The following is a 19,632-nucleotide window of genomic DNA, read 5'->3' on the forward strand; positions in this document are numbered from 1 at the left end:
GGAAGGTGCTAACTGAACTGAAGCAAAGTGACATCAAATAGACTTCTCCCCTTCCTCTCCTCCGAGCTAGTCTTCGGTCTGCTGGCATGTGGCCTATGACTTCTGCATACTCTGAGGCCGGGCTGCCTGGGCACTCCCACACAGCCTGTTCGAAATGTCCAAGTCATCAGCAAACTGTAACCCCAGCCCTATAAGCTAATCATATCTTTCTTATTGCTTTTTTTTGGAAGATCAATCAAAGCAAGACAAACAAGAGTTGATGGCCTAAGGCTGAAAAAGGAGGGGTGATACACAATTATATAGCCCAATGTTAGGTGCATTCTCCTCCTCCACAAAGTAGCCCCTCTATTCCCACCCCCCCAAAAAAAGATCAGAGAGAGAGAAATAAACACTTTAACAGGGGTTGATGCTAAAAGGTAGGATTAAAGATTTGCATTTCTACTTGCAAATTTTCTACAATTAAGAGGTATAATTTTTATAATTCGGGGAAAATAGTTAAAAAAAAAAAAAAAAAAAAAAACCCAATCATGAACCAAAAGAGATAGCCCTGAGACTACTGCACAACACCCTAGCAGTTATGGCTGCTAAAGAGCTACCTGCTGAACCATGTCAATATTTTGTGAGATATACTTAGGTGAGATTTATACCCGGAGCAGAGAGTGATCCACAGAGTAAGGAAACTATAATTTTACATATCTTATATTTACAATCATGCTGACGACTACAGTTATGCTGAATATGGCACTCTCATTCTTCACAACAGCTTTTTAAATTCTGACTCAAAGCAGGAGGGAAAAGCTGATCTAACGGTGAAATAAGCTTATATTGGAATTGTGAGATGTTTACCATAAATTTATATACATAGGGTTCAAAAATATTGAAGACTTTTATTAATCTTCTTATGCTTGAAGCTTAAGCTTAGCTTAGGATTTTGGGTTGCAGCCTCCTGATGCCATCTTATTTCTTTGGAGACAAATCCTGAAAGAGTATTTGACAAGGCTTAATACCCATTTATGATGAAAATGCTCAGTAAACTAGGAATACATAGAGGAGAACACCCTAACCTGACAAAGGTACACCTAAAACCTAAAACAAACATTACATGAAATGGAGAAACTTTAGACTCATTCTCTTTAAGACTGAGAACAAGACAAAGATGTTCACTAGCATAGCAACTGTTTTGACACTGTCCTGGAAGTTCTGGTCAATGCTGTAAAGGAAAGATAAATAAGAAGTATAAGGATGAGAAAGGAACAACAAAACTATCACTATTTTCAAAGGATATGATTAACTATGGGGGAAAAGAAACAACAGAAAACAGGAGACTATTTGAATAAGACAGTGAAGCCAGGCTGTGAAATACAAGATCAGCTTACAATAATCAATACCTTTTCTCTTAAACTACCAATAGCTAACTAGAAAACAACAGTAATAGAAATAGACATGATTCACAATAGCAACAAAACTATCAAGTAGTAGAAATTAATTCAACCAAGAATATACTCTTAGACCTTTATGGAGAAAACTTTGAAGTTCTAATAAAGGACTTAGAAATGAACTGATGAAGTATTTAGGGGTAAAGGGTCATGATGTCTGCAACTAATAACTCAAATGAGTCAGCAAAATGCACAGAACTGAAGAGAGGGAGTAATGAAGCAAATATGGCAAGATGCTAACATCTGGTGACTCTAGGTAAGGGATATACAGGAGCTCTTTGTACTAATCTTAGAACTCTTCTGTTAGTTTTAAATTATTTCCAAATAAAACAAAAATTCTGAAAAAAATAAGCTGAGTAAATGAAGAAACACATTACATACTCTTGAATGAAGTAAGTTAATATCAAAAAGATGTCAAGCCTCTCCCAAATAATTGATAAATTCAACGTAATCCCAATAAAAATTCCTCAAAAAATTTGAGGAACTTGATAAACATATTCCAAATGTTATATGGAAAAATAATGGCACAGAAGTAGCTAAGAAAATTTAAAAATGAAGAACAGAGATGGGGCACTTGTGCCAGTCATGAGGATGTATTACCAAATCACTGTAATAAAATCAGAGCAATAAAAAACAGAGCAAAGGGCTTCCCTGGTGGCGCAGTGGTTGAGAGTCCGCCTGCCGATGCAGGGGACACGGGTTCGTGCCCCGGTGCGGGAAGATCCCACATGCCACGGAGCGGCTGGGCCCGTGAGCCATGGCCGCTGAGCCTGCGCGTCCGGAGCCTGTGCTCCGCAACGGGAGAGGCCACAGCAGTGAGAGGTCTGCGTACCGCAAAAAAACAAAAAAACAGAGCAAGAACTGACGTGTATCCATGGGAACCATATAGGAGAAAGAGGGTACCACAATGTAATGGAGGAAAGCATGGGGTTTGGGGATATGTTATTGGAAAAACCGGCTCATTAAATGGAGAATAATAGGGCTGGATTCCTATCTAACACCACGTGCAATGTGGGCTCTAGATGAATTAAAGAAATGACCTACGGACTGGGAGGGCCTTCTTAAACAAAACTTGAAAAACTCTAAGCCAAAGAATTTATTTACCTGATTACATTGAAATTAAGAATTTTTCTTGATGAAAGGACAACAAAGACAAAATTAACATATGAGAAGATATCTGCAAAGTTACTATAAGTGAACATCTATAAACTGTCTTCCACAAGTCAACAGCAACACAGATAGTAACTCCAATAGAAGAAGACAGGAATAAGTAATTTACAGATGAAACTATATGCATAAGAGATGCTCACAATCATCAGTAACCAAAGAAATACAAATAAAAATGACAAGGTATCACTTTGCACCTATGAGATTATAAAAGGTGGAGAGCTAGAGAAAGCTGAGTGCTGGTTGGGACATGAGGATACAGGACCCCTCAAACACTTCTGGCAGGAGAGAGAGTGGTGCAGCCATTGTGGGGAGGAATCTGGCACAGTTTGATCAAATTCAGGACATGCAAGCCTATGACGCAGTGATTCCCTTCAAAGTGTATATCCCACAAGTATATTACACAGCTTTATAAGTGGACCGGTATGAAGATGCTCACTGCAGCAATGTTTGTGGTGGTAGGAAGTAGAGACAACCTGAGTATCTATCACACAGAGAGGAGATAAGTAAAACTGTGGTTCACACACAGCATGGAATATAATGCAGCATTTGGAAGCAAAGAATTAGATGTACATGTAGAAACACAGGTGTATCTTAAAAACAGTACTCAGAGAAAAAAGAAGCAAAATGAAATACATTACAAATTAAAATACATATGAAACAAATATCCCCACTTTGCAAGATCCTATACAGACAAAAAGAAACGTTACATGTGTTCAAATGAGCATCTGTGAAGCATGAGGTGAATGGGAGGAGAAGGGAATTAAAAACAAAAGAAATCTTTTAGGCTCCTTGCATGTTAAAAAAGAATTCAAATGACCTATGATAAAAATAAAATTAGAATTGTTTCCTTCCCCTAAGTTTCCAACTTTCCTAACAACAAAAGCAACTTTGGTTGCCAGCTCTGTTGATGAGTAACAGCTTTTCATCCTTTTTCAAGCAGGAAGGGAAAAATTCAGGGATCAGCAGAGTACTAAAGGGATCAGTGGAAAATAGTCACGAATCAGTGTTTTTGTTCTCATGACCTGACAACCTGACTGAAAAGACCCCATTACCTCTTGATTAGGAGTGATTCAGCTCAAGACACGTTGCTGGCGTCAAGTTTTCATGTCCTTTGAAACTATTTACTTTCAGAACCTCTTCATATACAATCCTTTGGCCTCCTCACAGTGATTCCACACTATTTAAAATCTAAAAATTCTAGAGCTAGAGAGCACCTGGTTATTCTACAGATGAGGAAACACAGGCCAGAGGAGGATTGCGGTTGAGGCTCACACAGCTGGTAGGAAAGGCAAGCTCTTACTGACTGTGCCCTTGTCCCCCTTCTGTCTCTCTGGCCCAGCAGCCAGAGTGATCCTGTTAAAACATTAAGTCATCAGAAGCTTCTCTGTTCAAAACCCTCTACTGGCTCCCCCCTCACTCAGAGGAAAGGCCAAAATCCTTACAAAACGGCCTACACGGCTGTGCCCCTCCCCACTCCCACCACCTCTCATCTGCTGCACTTTCCCCTCGCCCACGTGGGGACCGCCTGGCCACTGTGACCTCATCATCCCTCACACATGCCAAACATGCTCCTACATCAGGGCTTGGAACTTGCTCATCCCTCCGCCTCCTGCTCACTCTCTCATTCCTCTCAAGTCTTAGATCAAAAGTGATTACAGTAGAGGCCTTCTCTGACCACTGTGCACTTTGTGCGTACTCCCCCCGCCCCACTTTTTTCCTCACTTACGCCTCCTTCAGGTTCTCCACAGCACTTACGATCGTGTGACCATGATCCGTTCACATATTTATTTCCTGTTTGCTTCCACACCACCAGAATACCTACTGCATGAGGGCAGGGCTTCGTCTGCTTTGTTCACAGCTGTATCCCCAGCACCAAGAACAGATACAGGTGCTCCATGACTATTTGTTGAGCCTTGGTTTAACAGCTCTTTCATCACAGAGCTGATCTGTGATCTGATTTCATGACTGCTACTTTAGACCTTTCTGCCTTTCCAGGCAAGAGACTGATATAATTAGCTCCTGGCCAACGAGACTAAACGAGACTAAGTTATCCAATCTTGAAGATTAGTTTATTCAGATGTTTTCCTAAGCAAGGCATAATAAGAAACTATTTAATATTAATTGAATTTATGTTTAAAACTTTTCATAAGTATTTTGAATGAATTTTAAGGATGCTTTAGCTGAAGATCAAGAACAATTGAGAATTTCAAAGCAGATAATCTTGTAATAATGCTGTGGGGTAGGTAATACATTAACCGACTTCAGAAACGACAGAATAATAAACCCAGAAAAAATTCAAGCCTTATACCTGGCAGTGGGTATGCAAGCCTCCATTTGCATTGTAGTTTAATTGCTTTTATCATTTAAAAAAGTTCCCCAAATTTAAAAAGTACCTGTAAGCTGAACAATCACTGAAGTGTCTGAAATTTGAGAAATCACTGTTTGCTTATTTAGCCCAACCTTGATAAAGTGAATGGGAGGGTTGAGAAGAATAATGCATTTGAAGATTCACTATGCATTCTGCAGAAAGGGTTTCCTTCTGAGGCAGAGAGAAATGAGTTTACTGGCTCTGGAGGCTTCGTAAATTGCAGTCTCCAAGTTTAGGGAAAATAAAAATCTAAACACATTCCATTTAACCCTTTTTCAGAACGAGAGCCTCATGGAGTCTTGCACTATGTTCTAAAAACGAACACCCACTCTTAGTTTTTAGGAGATCTAAATGACAATTCAAGAATTATGATTTATCATGTGCTTTAAGAGGAGAAAAAGTAGTGTAAGTTCAATCAGTGCTTGAGAGAGGCTCTGAATTGCCTCTTTCATGTGGATGAAAAAGGAATGTGAAAGGGTCTCTCGAGGTAAGAGGGACCCTAAGAAGAAAGGACCCAGAAAAGAAGAAACAAGAGATGGGAAAGGCTCTGCTTTGGGGCTGCAAGACAAAATAACTTGAACATATTTGGACAGATTGTCTATGAAGATTATTGTATCTCAGTTGAAAATTCACACAATATGAACACTGTATAAAAAACATCTTATCACATTTTCTGAGGCAGAATGTTCTCGGCTTATTGCAAGAGTTATCTGTGTGCTGCACAGACGCCATCCCCAGGCCAAATTTTAGCTATTCTCCACCATACACAAAGCACTCTATTCCAGTCTCTGACTTTAGTGAATTTAACACTGAGGTAATTTGAAAAATCTCTTTTCACTTATGTTAGCTCAATAATGATAAAGTGACCGGGAGTGTTGAGAACAACAGTGAATTTGAAGATTCACTATGCATCACGCAGAATTTTTTAAAAACATGTTTTCTCAAAACTTTGTGTCGTTGACACAATGAGTGACATATGTTTCAAATTAACACGTAAAAATCAGGGAACTTTGGAGATGGAAGGTAGTCTTAGAGATCCTTTGATTCAATAATTTAGAGAAAAACAGGTGCTGGGGATAAACTAACTTGCTCATCACCTGGAATCTGTTCTATGCTACGAAAGTAATAAACGCAGCACCAACTCTAAGAAACCACACCTGTATGCTGGCAGGTACTTCACTTTTCAGTATACAACTACAGATTAATCAGTTCTGTAACTTCAGCTATACAAACACGTGAAGCTAAACTATGCTCAAACGCTAAATATTAGTGCTACCACTGGCTTGCCACATACCACAGCATCGGTGATTATGAAAGTGTTTAAACACAAGACGTTCATATGACTATAAAAGAATTACTGTAAAAATAGACCTAAAGGCAAGTTATCAATTACAGAATAATGTTGTGAGTGCCCTTCATTATTATATCAATATAAATGACATAGACAATAAAGGATAATGAGATTCCATTTAAAGTGGGTTTTTTTTCATTTAAAATTTAACTCTATACACCATGCATTCCCCACAGCACCTAATTTGCAGCAGACCTGGCCTGTTTGTAACCCCAATATTCCTTTATTCAACTGACAGCACTGACATCCTTTTCAAGGTTAAATACTCTGAGAAATTGATGCCTGGTGGACATTAGTACCTGCGGCAGGAATGCAGGTGTACAAAACTCCACCATAACCAAACCTGCATCTCTAGCCAAACAGGTCTTACTCTTGCTTCGGTAAGCCATTCCCCCCTTGTCTCCCTGACACAGAATCACGGACTCCTATTCCGACTGAATGTGACTCTGTGCAAGCCTGAAGAATCTCTTCATCTGTTAAATAAGGGGGCTGGACTAATGCTGGATTCTTTTCCAGCTTTCAAATTCCGCCTCATTGCCGGAGTGGCAGGGTGGTGCAGTGAAAAGAGCCCTGGGCTTGCCTGACACCATTTAAAAAGCCCACGTCTGCATCCCTCTGACTGCCGGCCCCCCGGCCTCCAACTCCCCGGCACCTCCCTGGGCCCGACTGACCTGGACCGGAGAACTCCGACGAGGGCCCGGCGCCCTGCTGCCCCTCGGGGGCTCCCGGCCGGGGCAGCGGCCGTGGCGGGGCAGGGGCGGCGCAGGCCTGGCCGCCCGGCGCGTTCCTCAGGGCGCGGGTCCCTTCCGCCCGCCGTCCCCGGACAGCGACCCGGGCTCCCCGCCCGGCCTCGCCCGGCCCCTGACCAGCTCTCCGCCGCCTGGCGGTCCCTTGGCGCAGCGGGCAGCTACGACCGCCTCTCCCAGGCCCGCTGTCACCTCCGCCCCTGGAAGCGGCGGGCGGGTCAATCCTGCGTGACTCAGCGTGGCGGCCCCGCCTCCGGACTCCCGCCCAAGCTTCCGCCTCGCGCGGCCCGCGCGGCCCGGGGGCGCCACGCTCCTTACCCGCGCGCCCACCCCCTCAGACGCCCGCCCAGCTCTCGCACTCCTTGACGGCCCGCCTTGGATGCGCCCGCCCCTTTACGTCAGAGGGGGCGGTGCCCCAGGACCTCCATTCTGGGAAACTGAGGCACCTGGCGGTGCGGCGCCGACCCTGCTAGGGCAGCTCGAGCGTTGGCTGCTCGTGGAGCGTTCAGTTCTACGTGCAGCTCCCGCTGATCGAAAGCTCCTTTCCTTCCTTGCCGATCCCTCAACCGCCACACTCCCGCTCCAACCTAGAAAAGGGTTAAATCCCATTTAGAGAAGCCGCATGCAGTTCCTGCCTGTGGTGCGGTCCTCTGTGCTGCCCGGAGGCAGTTTCCTTTATCACCTCACAAATACTCGGCGTTCACTTCGGTCTGTTCATTTTTTTCTGAGGAAAGTCTCTCAGGACACCTTTGAGAATTTAAGAGCAACGAACAGCAGAATGCAAGAACTAGGCAGGGCTGAGAGCACGCTTTTAACTCGTTCGTGAATCCTCGCGGGATTCCTTTTGTGTATTAATGGCCTCAAAGTCACACTGCTTGGTTTGTTGCTTGAATTTCTGTGCCTAGTTTCTGGGATCTACCTGGGGGATGCTGAAGAAGATGGAACAAGTCTGTCACTGTGAACGTATAACAGATAAACCTCTACAGATGGTCCCCACCTAAAACTGTTGGACTTAAGATTTTTCCACTTTACAATGCTGAGAAAATCGTAGGCATTCAGGAGGAACCACAGTAGAATTTTGAATTTCTATCTTTTTCCGGGCTGGCAATATGCTCTAGGATACTCTCTCCTGATGCTGGGCAGCGACGGTGAGGCAGCTCCCGGTCAGCCACAGGATCAGGAGGGCAAACCACCGATACACTTACAGCCGTTCTGTACTCATGCAACCATTCTGGGTTTCACTTTCAGTACAGTACTCAATAAATTACATGGGATAACCAGTGCATTATTGTAGAATAGGCTTTGTGTTAGATGATTTTGCCCAACTGTAGTTAATGTGAGTGTTCCGAGCACGTTTAAGGTAGGCTAGGCTATGATGTTGGGTAGGTTAGGTGTATTAAATGTATTTTCGACTTAGGATATTTTCAAATTACCATGGGCTTAACTCCACTGGACATAACCCCACTGTAAGTGGAGGAAGATCTGTATTTCAAATTTTTCATCAGCTATTTCCCCTTTCTAGTGTTGTGTGTGTGTGTGTTAAAATACATGTAACATAAAGTTTATCATTTTTAACGTTTTTAAGTGTATGGTTCTATGGCATTAAGTACATTCACATTACATCACCACCATCCATCTCCAGAACTTTTTCGTCTTCCCAAACTGAAACTGTAATCATTAAACGTTAACTCCTCATTCCTCTCTCCTGCCAGTCCCTGACAACCACCATTCTGCTTTCTGTCTCTATTAATTTGACTACTCCAGGTACCTCTTGTAAGTGGAATCATACAGTGTTTGTCTTTTCTGTTTGTTTGTTTGTTTGTTAGTTTTTGCCGCACAGCACGGCTTGGGGGATCTTAGTTCCCTGACCAGGGATCGAACCCCCGGCCCTTGGCAGTGAAAGCCTGGAGTCCTAACCACTGGACTGCCAGGGAATTCGCAGTGTTTGTCTTTTGTGATTGGCTTATTTCACTTTGCATAGGTCCACAAGTTTCATCCATGTTATAGCATGTGTCAGAATTTCCTTCCTTTTTAAGGTAGAATGATATTACCTTGTATGCACATACCACATTTTGTTTATACATTCATCTGTCAATGGATGTTTTCCATCCAACGTTTGCTTCTACCTTCTGGCCATCATGAATAATGCTTCTGTGAACATGGGTGTACAAATATCTGTCTGAATCCCTGCGTTCAGTTCTTTTGTGTATATACCCAGAAATGGAATGGCTGGGTCACATGATAATTCTATGCTTCATTTTTTGAGGAACTGCCATACTGTTTTCCTCCTTTGCTTTTTGATGCATATGCACATTGTGGGCAGAAAACTTTCTGGTAAAATATCAATATTCTGGATTTCGACAAAACTGTCAGCAAATGCTTCATTTGCCTGTAAGATAGTGACTTTTCTTCTCTCAGTAGTAAGTAATTAACGTTACAAATCCATTGCCTTTATTTTTGAAGATACTGTTCCTATTCAGTTAACCACAATTTTGTTTGTGTTCTGGGGATATATTTTTCAATGGTTTTTGGACAGAGTCACGTATGCCACATGAGGGAAGAGGGGTAAATTGGGTGATTGGGATTGACATATACACACTACTATATATAAAATAGATAACTAATAAGGACCTACTGTATAGCACAGGGAAATCTACTCAGTACTCTGTAATGGCCTATATGGGAAAAGAATCTAAAAAAGAGTGGATAAATGTATATGTATAACTGATTCACTTTGCTGTACACCTGAAACTAACACATTGTAAATCAACTATACTCCAATAAAAATTTTTTTAAAAAGTATGCCACATGAAAGCAAAACGAAATTAAAATCAAGCATTTCATTTAAAAAAGAAAACAACTGGGAATTCCCTGATGGTCCAGTGGTTAGGACTCCACACTTCCATTGCCGGGAGTCCAGGTTCGATCCCTGGTCAGGGAACCAAGATCCTGCAAGCCGTGCAGCATGGCCACAAAAAAAGAAAAGAAAACAACTTTGGATGTCTTAATGTACACCCAGCCCGACTGGGACCTGTTTCTTTTACCTAAAAGAGTCAGTTTCAGAATGATCTGATTACTGAATCTAAATCTTTGGAAGTGGGTTCTTTGGTGGGTACACTAAAGTTTAAGAACCACTGCCCTAGGGCATCGTGAAGATTCTGAATCATCAAAATAATATTCTTTCACTCATCAACAAAGATTTACAATGCAACGTTTGCAATGCGACAAGCATCATGCTGGATGTTTGGGATTCAGCCTGACAAAGACAACCGATAAGCACCCTGCTCTCATGGAGCTCACATTCTAGAGTGCGGTAACAGACAATAGATAAACAAATGGTAAGCCAAATAATTACAGGGTATGGTGAATGCTGCGAAGGAAATAACCTAGATGATATGATAAATTAGATCATAGAGAATTAAACCCTAATGCCCTAGGCATCCATTGTATGTAATGAATTAACGTCTCTCCCATGCAAGGGGAATGGTACAAGTTATACACAGTCCTTGAGAGAAGTGAGTACAGAATCACTGTGTTCTGTGGTTTAGATGAGGATCTGGTCTGATAAGGGCCAAAGTAAGAAGTGGAAACCTTTGAATATAGTGGTTGGTGGTCAGGGAAGTCTCTGGGGATATAACGTTTACTTGCGACCAAAATGATGAGAAGGAATGAGCCGTGTAAAGAGCTGAGGAAGTACCTTTCTAGTGGGAGAAACTGAAGGTGCAAAGCCCTGAAGTGGAAACCAACTTTCTCAGTTTCAGACCAGAAGAGAAGGCTGTGTGAGAAAGAAAGCAAGTACTATGGGATGAAATTATAAAACAAACAAGGGTGAAGATAATCCTGGGCCTGATGGGCCATGATAAGGAGTTTGAATTTCATTTTAAGTCAATGTACTGATACATTATAAAATATCCTCAATTGAAGGGACTGAAATGAAAAGGATCAAAAGAGGTAAATGTATGTGGAACTTCTTTGTTAGCAATAATAATAGTATCTGTGTGTGCGATATTAAGAAGTTTGTTTTTTTCCCTGGATGATCCTCAATAAACCCAAATCAATTCCTGTGCATTTTGATTAATCTCATTGATCAAACTTATTTAGGCATGTCATCCTCTGATCTCACGTCTGAACCTAAATCCAGCGTGTTAGGACACACTCAAGTATCCATCGCTGTTATGATGGACTGCGTCACTAACAGTGTCCATGGTTTTGCTGCAAATCAAAGGCAACTCCCCAAGGTTTCCCTCTGGAGCAACTTAGTGGTAGAATATAGAAGGCATAGGTTTAGTCTTCTATGTCAGAGAAAGAAGAGATAGCACTTGGAAACACTAATAACTATTCATTAAACTGGTGCCAGAATGCACCGGGACAGAAAGGAGGGGACTCTAGTTGAGTGGAGGAAGGAAGGCTGGGGGAAGTCTGGTTCTCCCTTGGGGAAGGGAGGAGTCCAGGGTGATTTTTGAGAGAGGGTATCTGTCTAGTGGACTTGGGCGGAGGCAAGGCCAGGTCCTAGAAGAAGACAATGGAGGCCATTTGGTTCCATTTAGGAATAGACCCTAGCTGGCAAAAGTAAAGCCAATTCCTGTTTTGTAAGGAAGTTCTGAATTCAAAAAAAGGACTGTATCATGTTTATCTTAAGGGTTGTTCTTATATATTAATATAGTGTTTCCTAGGGGCTTCTTCTCTTCCCATCTGCTTGCAGAAGCTTGAAATTGGTTTAATGAGGAACAGGAAATTCTTTCATAATTGGAAGTAAAAATCAAACTGGCAAACAAACAAATCTACCTTAAAATGCTAATGCCTAGTTGAGGTAATATTTTGGAAAAAACTCATTCTCTTGTGTATCCATCAAAACATATTTAAGTGACACTATCAGATCTCTTCCTATTTCCATGAGGAGACAAGAAAGACAGAAGATATTTGGGAATCTAGAAGGAGATAGGGGAAGGAAAGAAAAGGGAAGCTGAAATACTGAAGACAAGTTTATAGTAAATGTTTATTGAGAGCTAGCCTTATGTTAAGAACTTACCATATATTATCTTTTTTCTTTTTTTAAGATTCTTTTTTGATGTGGACCATTTTTTAAAGTGTTTATTGAATTTTTTACAATATTGCTTCTGTTTTATGTTTTGGTTTTTTGGTCTCGAGGCATGTGTGATCTTAGCTCCCCGACCAGGGATTGAACCCACACCCCCTGCATTGGAAGGCGAAGTCTTAACCACTGGACCACCAGGGAAGTCCCTATCTTTTTTCTTTTATTAATCAGAAAAAAGTTATTACCCCAAGAAACAGAACCTGGGTTCCCCCATTTGAATAGAATCAATAATTCATGAAAAGTAATTTATAAACCATCTTTATTTTCTTTCCCAGGTTGTCTACAATAATGAAGAAAGATAATCAAGGTCATCATTTCCTTCTCCAAATAATATTGGTTGTTTTTTCTTAGCACATATCATGACAACAACCCAGCAAGTAATTGTTATCTTTAGCTTAAAAATGAGGAACTGAGGCTCCCTGGGGTTAAACAGCTGGCCTAGTGCTTTCCACACTTCCCATACTTTAGTCATTCCTATACCACTATTTGCCATAATCTTGCACTCTCAGAAAACCATCACAATAGTTCTTGACTAAATGGCACACCACCTTTCTAACTTTTAAAATATTTTTATTTAAATTTACTCACTTCGCTTTTTAAGGGAAATTTTGTACCACTCCCATAAACGCAAAACCAGTATATAGATTGTAATTAATAGGAGGTAATCTTTAAAACAAATACAATGAAAACAAAATGGTTACTTTTTAAAATGTTTTTAGTTCTTTTATTTATTTATTTTTAATTAATTAATTAATTTATTTTTGGCTGCATTGGGTCTTCGTTGCTGCACGCGGGTTTTCTCTAGTTGCGGCTAGTGGGGGCTACTCTTCGTTGCAGTGCATGGGCTTCTCACTGCGGTGGCTTCTCTTGTTGCAGAGCACGGACTTTAGGTGCGCAGGCTTCAGTAGTTGTGGCACACGGGCTCAGTAGTTGTGGCTCGCAGGCTCTAGAGCACAGGCTCAGTAGTTGTGGCGCACAGGCTTAGCTACTCCGTGGCATGTGGGATCTTCGTGGACCAGGGCTCGAACCCATGTCCCCTGCATTGGCAGGCGGATTCTTAACCAGTGTGCCACCAGGGAAGCCCCCAAATGGTTATTAAATTCTAATTCTGAGCTTGAGGGCTACTCTCCATTTGTTAAAAAAAAACAAAACTAGTCAGTGTTAGAAAGTTGGAACCAAAGAGAAACTTTCTCCTTGATACATTCAGAAAGATGTAAAGAAATTGTTAAAAGAATAACTTTCTAGGTAATTTATTGCTTGATCAGAACATCAAGCAAAATTGGCTCATGCACCACTTGAGTTGTCCTAAAGAATATTTAAGTACTACTTGTGATACTTTACCCATATTTTGGGAAATACCTGATTTGCCCAATATAACAGAGCTTGTAAATGACAAAACTAGGATTCAAACCACGATCTGCCACAGTCTTTCTTTCCACTGTGCAACGTGGGCTCCCCACTCAGTTTCAGAACTTTTCTCTGAAGCGGCCGTGTTTTTCTTCTCTTGGCAATGTTTTATCCTGGTGCATCCATGAGACTTAGTGACATCATGACCTTCAATGTCCTTCCTGAAAATGTTCTGGGAGCTATAAATCACACTCCAGAGGAAGGCTGACTCTTGTGTGGCCTGGTGGAACTGTGCTCTTTTGATATGACACTGTGCTTCTTTAACACAGTCTGGGAATGTATTACCTGCTTAAGGAGCTGGACCACATAGCTGTCTCTTAATGAACTGTGGTCAAGTTCATGTCCGTCCTACCCCCACCTCCTACATGATATATATCTGTTTGAAATTAGTGTAAAGTGTTTCACATAAAGGTGTCATCCAACTTGAAGCTGTACTAAGTCAGGTCTATATTAGTCAAGCAAAGTAAGGAACTAACGAGGACTATGATTCAGTCCTCTGACAGGGCTGATCTCAGCCACTTCACACACTGTTGTAAACATTGTCCACCTCTCCCTCTCCTCACATTAGCTGAGTTCATCGAAGGCAGAGACTAGTGGATTTATCTTTGTGTCCTATTGCCTAGCAAAGTGCCTGGCACATAGGTGTGTTTGATAAATGTTTGTTGAATGACTGAGTTCACTTGAGTTAAGAGTCATAGTAAAATTATAACAGTGCTTGATTTTAATAAAATTGTAATGTTCTTTTGTTGTTATTGTCCATAATCATCCATTCTTCTTTATTTGGTAAGTGTTTTTTTTTTTTAAAAGACGGGAACCAACTCTCCTACACTGGTTTCCCATACCCACCCTCTGCCTTCTGGGAGTGGGCATACAACCCCAGATTCACCAATCAGAGTCACCATGATGTTTTTTGGGACAGACATGTCACCCAATTTGTGCTCTTGAGAGTCAGGCCCAAGAATCAATAGTTTGTTGCTAGGCTGGTAGAATACAAGCTTGAAGCTGCTATGAGTCATCTAGTCCTGCAAGGGAGCACCTGTGTGAGAAGGCAGTCGCCACTGAAGACAATGAAATCAAGAAGTGGAGAAAGATTCCAGCCCACATAACTGGGGCACCTGGATCCAGCCGTGTCCGAAAACCCTTCTTACAAATTTTTAGTTATTTGAACCACTAACAGTCCCATCTTTAAACTACTGGTTCAGAAGTGCTAGTCTGAGATGAAATGTTTACTGTTCCCTAGCAAAATGAGAAAAATAATTTCATTGATAACAGTTTTTAATTCTGAGATTATATCTTTCTAATTTCTGGCATTAGAGAGTTTATGAATTCATGGTGATGGTAGATTGCAATTATATTTTTCTAACAGTCCTTAACAGAAAGTTAGTCTAAAATAGAAAGTTAGCAGACCCTTTATCTATCCCTCTGTCTTAGTCTGCTCCAGCTGCTATAACAAATTACCAAGACTGGGTAGCTCAAACAACAAACACTTATTTCTCACAGTTCTGGAGGCTGGGAAGACTGAGATCAGGATGCCAAGCATGGCCAGGTTCTGGTGAAGACCTGCTTCCTGGCTTGGAGATGGCCTTCTTGTAGCCTCACGTGGCAGAGAGAGTGAAAGAGCTAGCTCTCTTCCTCTTCTTATAAGGACACCAGCACCACCATGGGGGCTTCCCCCTTGTGACCTACTGACTTTCCAAAGTTTCCATCTCCAAATACCATCACATTAGGGCTTCAATGTATGAATTTGGGGGGGACACAAACATTCGGTCCATAGCACCTTCCATTAAAGAAATTTCTTTTTAAACTGTCTGTGAAATAAGTCTGCTATAAACTACAGTGTATGTAAAATACTATATTTGGATATACAAAAAATAATAGAGTTGTGATCCTTTTATTTCTCAGTTTATTTGTACTTCAACTGAGTCCAGAAAGGATTTAAGGAAATTCACTCGACTCCTTTGATCTAATGCCCAGGATGGACTCTTTATTCCAAAGGCCTCATGTGAGACAATCTGAAAGGAAGTCAAAGAGGCCTTTCCTCCCTCCTCCTGTGGGGTAGGCATGGATCCAAGTGATGGTTTTATCTGCCTGCTCCCTGGGGCTGTGCAATGAGAAGCGATGTGTCAGCAGAAATAGGCACCACCCCTGAAGGCTTCTCCTTAGCTGCTGGTCACCCATGTGGCAATGGCTCCAGGTCTCTTGCTTCTAGGTGAAGCCACATCCCACATGCAGCAGGGCCCTTGATGGAGTGAGGGCAAAGGTGCAGGGAATGTGTGGGAAGTGAAGAGAATGAAGGTAGGAGAGGGAAAGACCCACGAGGGGAAGGGGCGTGGGCAGGAACAGTAAGTGCAGAGGGGAGAAATAAGAGAAAGTGAGAGGGGAAAAAGCCTTTATACATAGTGGAATTTAACTTTTGGGAGGAGGGAGAGAAGTGATGTTTGCTTAGGCATTTGCCCAGGAGGAATGTTTACTCAGGCTTAATAGCCAGAATGAAGTTAGTGTTAAAGTTGAAGTGAAGTAATATGCTAGGCAGACGGTGGGCATGACAGTGTTGGTACAGGGTATGTGTTGGGAGTCTGTGTATTAGACAAATCATCGTACCACGTATGTGAAGATGATGCTCCAGACACATGAACTTTGACTTCTCCCATTCTGATGGCAGATTTGTCCCAAACCAGTGTGTTCCACTTTCTCAATCCTTGTTTTTGAGATGGCTGGTCTTGTTAGGGGCGTTTTCTGTGGCCATGGAAAAAGTGAATCTTATTGGCTCACTTATGACTACACTAAATGTGGTCTGGATGCTATGCTGTGTCTTGGACCTATGCTGGGTTAGGCTTCTAGGATGTTAGATCATAGATTGGGAAGCTAAACACACAAACACCAACACACACACACACACACACATCCTTAGACCCAGGAGATGCAGCTGCTCGAAGCAGCCAGGCTCTTTCCTGCTGCAGGGTCCTTGGCCTTGCTACTCCTTCTGCCTGTACTTTTCATTCCTATTCTTTTTAAGTCTTTATTTTTCTTATCCTTTGTATCTCAGCCCAAATATCACCTCTTCAGAGAAGTCTTCCTTAACCATCCTATTTCCAATAGATCCCCTGGCATTTCCTCTCTCAGTACCACTTCTCAGCTAGTAATTCTTTTTATGTATTTGTTTAACGAACTTGTTTTATTCTTTGTCTCTCCCTCAAACCCTCAGAATCCAAATAGGTAGGAACCGTGTCTCTCTGGTTTACCACCATCTCCCTGACTCTTAACACAGATAACACAGGGTCTGATTCATAAAAGGACTCAACTATCTGTCAGGTGAATGAACTGCTCTGAATCCATATCTTGGGTCTTCCGCAGATAAAAACTTGACACCACTGTACTGGGATCTTTTTGTTTTAGGATAAAATTTCCAACTGGGAGAAATTACGTTTGGCTACTTAAGAGGGCTCCTGTTCCTGCTTTTCCTTCAAAGTGTCCTGAAGGTGGGTAGAAGAGTTTAGGATGTTACACACTGTTTATTGATTTTCGCTCTTTGGGAAGGGCAGAAGAGCCTCCATTTAAAGAAGAGTTCTGTCTACAGCGTCTCTGGACATGCTTTAAATTTTCTCTTGCTTTAGTATTTGTGCCAGTGGTACATCTCCACAATCTAGTACCAAACAATTTGGTGCAAATAATGGGAACTACTGTAAGCAAGAAACTACAGTTATCCAAAGGCTGAAGTCCTGGATGTCAGAGACATGTACTCTTGAACTCTTGACTATACCAGCCATCTTATTTAAAAAGAGTTGTATGGTTTTGTTTTTCCCTGTTCTTTGTTTCACATACATTCTATATGAGGTAGAAGCATGGCAGCCATACCACTCCGTAGGGTGATCACAATTGGTTATTTGTGTTTTATTGGTTTATATCCTAATTTACAAAACAATTTGAGATAGTTTGTATATTAGTTTTCTATTATTGTGCAACAGCTTAGCATAAATGTCGAGGCTTCAAATGGCATGAGTGTATTATCCCCTGGTTTCTACTGGTCAGGGGTCTGGACATGGTTTAGCTGGCTCCCCTGCTGCCATCTCACAAGGCTGCACCCAAGTGTGGGCTCAAGCTGCTTTGAGCTGTTGACACAATCCATCTCCTTGTGGGTCTATAACTGTGTCCCCATTTTCTTGCCAGCTGTTGCCTGGCACCACTCACATCTCCTAGGGGCTGCTTCTCTTCACAGGCAGTTCACAACCTATCTGTCTGCTTTCTTCCTCCCAGGCCTGGGAGAGAAACTCTCTGCTTATAAAAGGCTGGTCAGTTTAGGTTAGGTCCACCCAAGATAATCTCCGGTTTGATTAACTCAGAACCAGCTGGCTTGGAACCTTGATCACATCTGCAAAATCCTCTTGCCATATAGTGGAACATAAGTAGGGGAGTGATATCTTATCACAGTCACATCCACTTGCAAGGGGAGGGATTATACAAGGGCAGGGGTCATGGGGACTCATTTTAGAATTCGGCCTACCATGGTTTATAATAATAATTTTAAAAATGCATTCTCAGGGGCTTCCCTGGTGGCGCAGTGGTCCGCCTGCCGATGCAGGGGACACGGGTTCGTGCCCCGGTCTGGGAAGATCCCACATGCCGCAAAGCGGCTGGGCCCGTGAGCCATGGCCGCTGAGCCTGCGTGTCTGGAGCCTGTGCTCCGCAATGGGAGAGGCCACAACAGTGAGAGGCCCGTGTACCGTAAAAAAAACAAAAAAAAGCATGCTCAAAACTATACTAGTTAAAGGAAGAAAAATAGTAAAAGAGGAGAGGATGAGGAAAAAATATGAAAATAATCCTGGAATTATTCACTCAACAAATATGTTTGCTGTGTTTATATATACCAGGCACTGTTCTGAGTGCTGGGCAGAGTAAAATGAAAAGGTAAGGTAGTCACAGCTTACCAGAGCAGAAACTTCTTCAGGCACCAGTACCAGGTCCAACAGTCATTAGGTATCATCCTGTCTGAAAATTGGAAATTCTCCTATCTAGTCACATGAGGAAAATCACTGTGTCAAAAAAATCTTCAATCTGGAAGGAAAAGTGCTAGGAAGAATATGGAACAAACAAGACCTTCCAGCACATGAGATTTAAAAAAAAAAAAGAGAGAGAGACAGAATAGGCTGGGTTCAGCTCCTCGGGATCTGCCTCACTTCCAAACTCCCCTTTGCACCCCTAAGTCCATGATGTCCCTGTCAGCCTCACTGGTTTACAATCGACTAGTTTGATGAGTGATAATCCTCTGAGGAGGGTCCAGGGCAGGAGCTGCCTTCCCCTCCCTACTGATTTATGAGAGTCTCATCTTTAATTCCAAGTGAAGGTAGATATTATTTCCATTTCTTTTTTCCATATGAGTAACCATGATTCAGAGAAGGTAAGTTACTTGTTCAAGGTCATGCAGCAAATAAGGAGCAGAGCTAGGATTAAAACTCAGGTCTGTCAGAGTCCAAAATCCATGCCCTTAACTACAGTATTCTACCCCTTTGGGAAACATTATCTATCTAGGCTGGCATTTTGTACGGAAGACTTCCTCTTTAAAATAAAATCCTAGACATAAAATAGAAAGGCTCCTGGCCAGGAGAATGCTGGACTCAAAGTTGGAGGACGTTCCTTCTTGTTCGCTGAATCCTGCCCTCTCTCTCCACCATCAGCTCTGATTTCACATCCTTCCTCCATATTGAGAAATTTTTGTACAGTCACGGCCAGACCCTGTATTTTCCATATAATATTCTGTCCGTATTATCACCTCCTGCTTGGGTGAATTTTACTCAGGATAGCCTTTAAGGTTTGGTTGAAAACCTGCATCTCCTTTAGTGCTTAAAATCCTCAGGATGGCAGGCTGGGAGGGTCTGAATGAGATGGCTGCAAATCTTGAAGAGGGCAGTGAAGCCATCGGAGGCTGACAGGAAGCCCTCTGGGTAACTCATGAGTTGCCTGGTGATCCCCACCCCTGTTGCCCAGCCCCAGTTTGGGCCACCTTCTCACCCGGCTCTCAGCAGCCTTCTCACTGAGTCAGCCTTGCCGCTGCTCCAGCCAGC

This window comes from Grampus griseus, assembly GCF_964374135.1.
Source record: "Grampus griseus genome assembly, chromosome: 16".
NCBI lineage: Eukaryota > Metazoa > Chordata > Mammalia > Artiodactyla > Delphinidae > Grampus > Grampus griseus.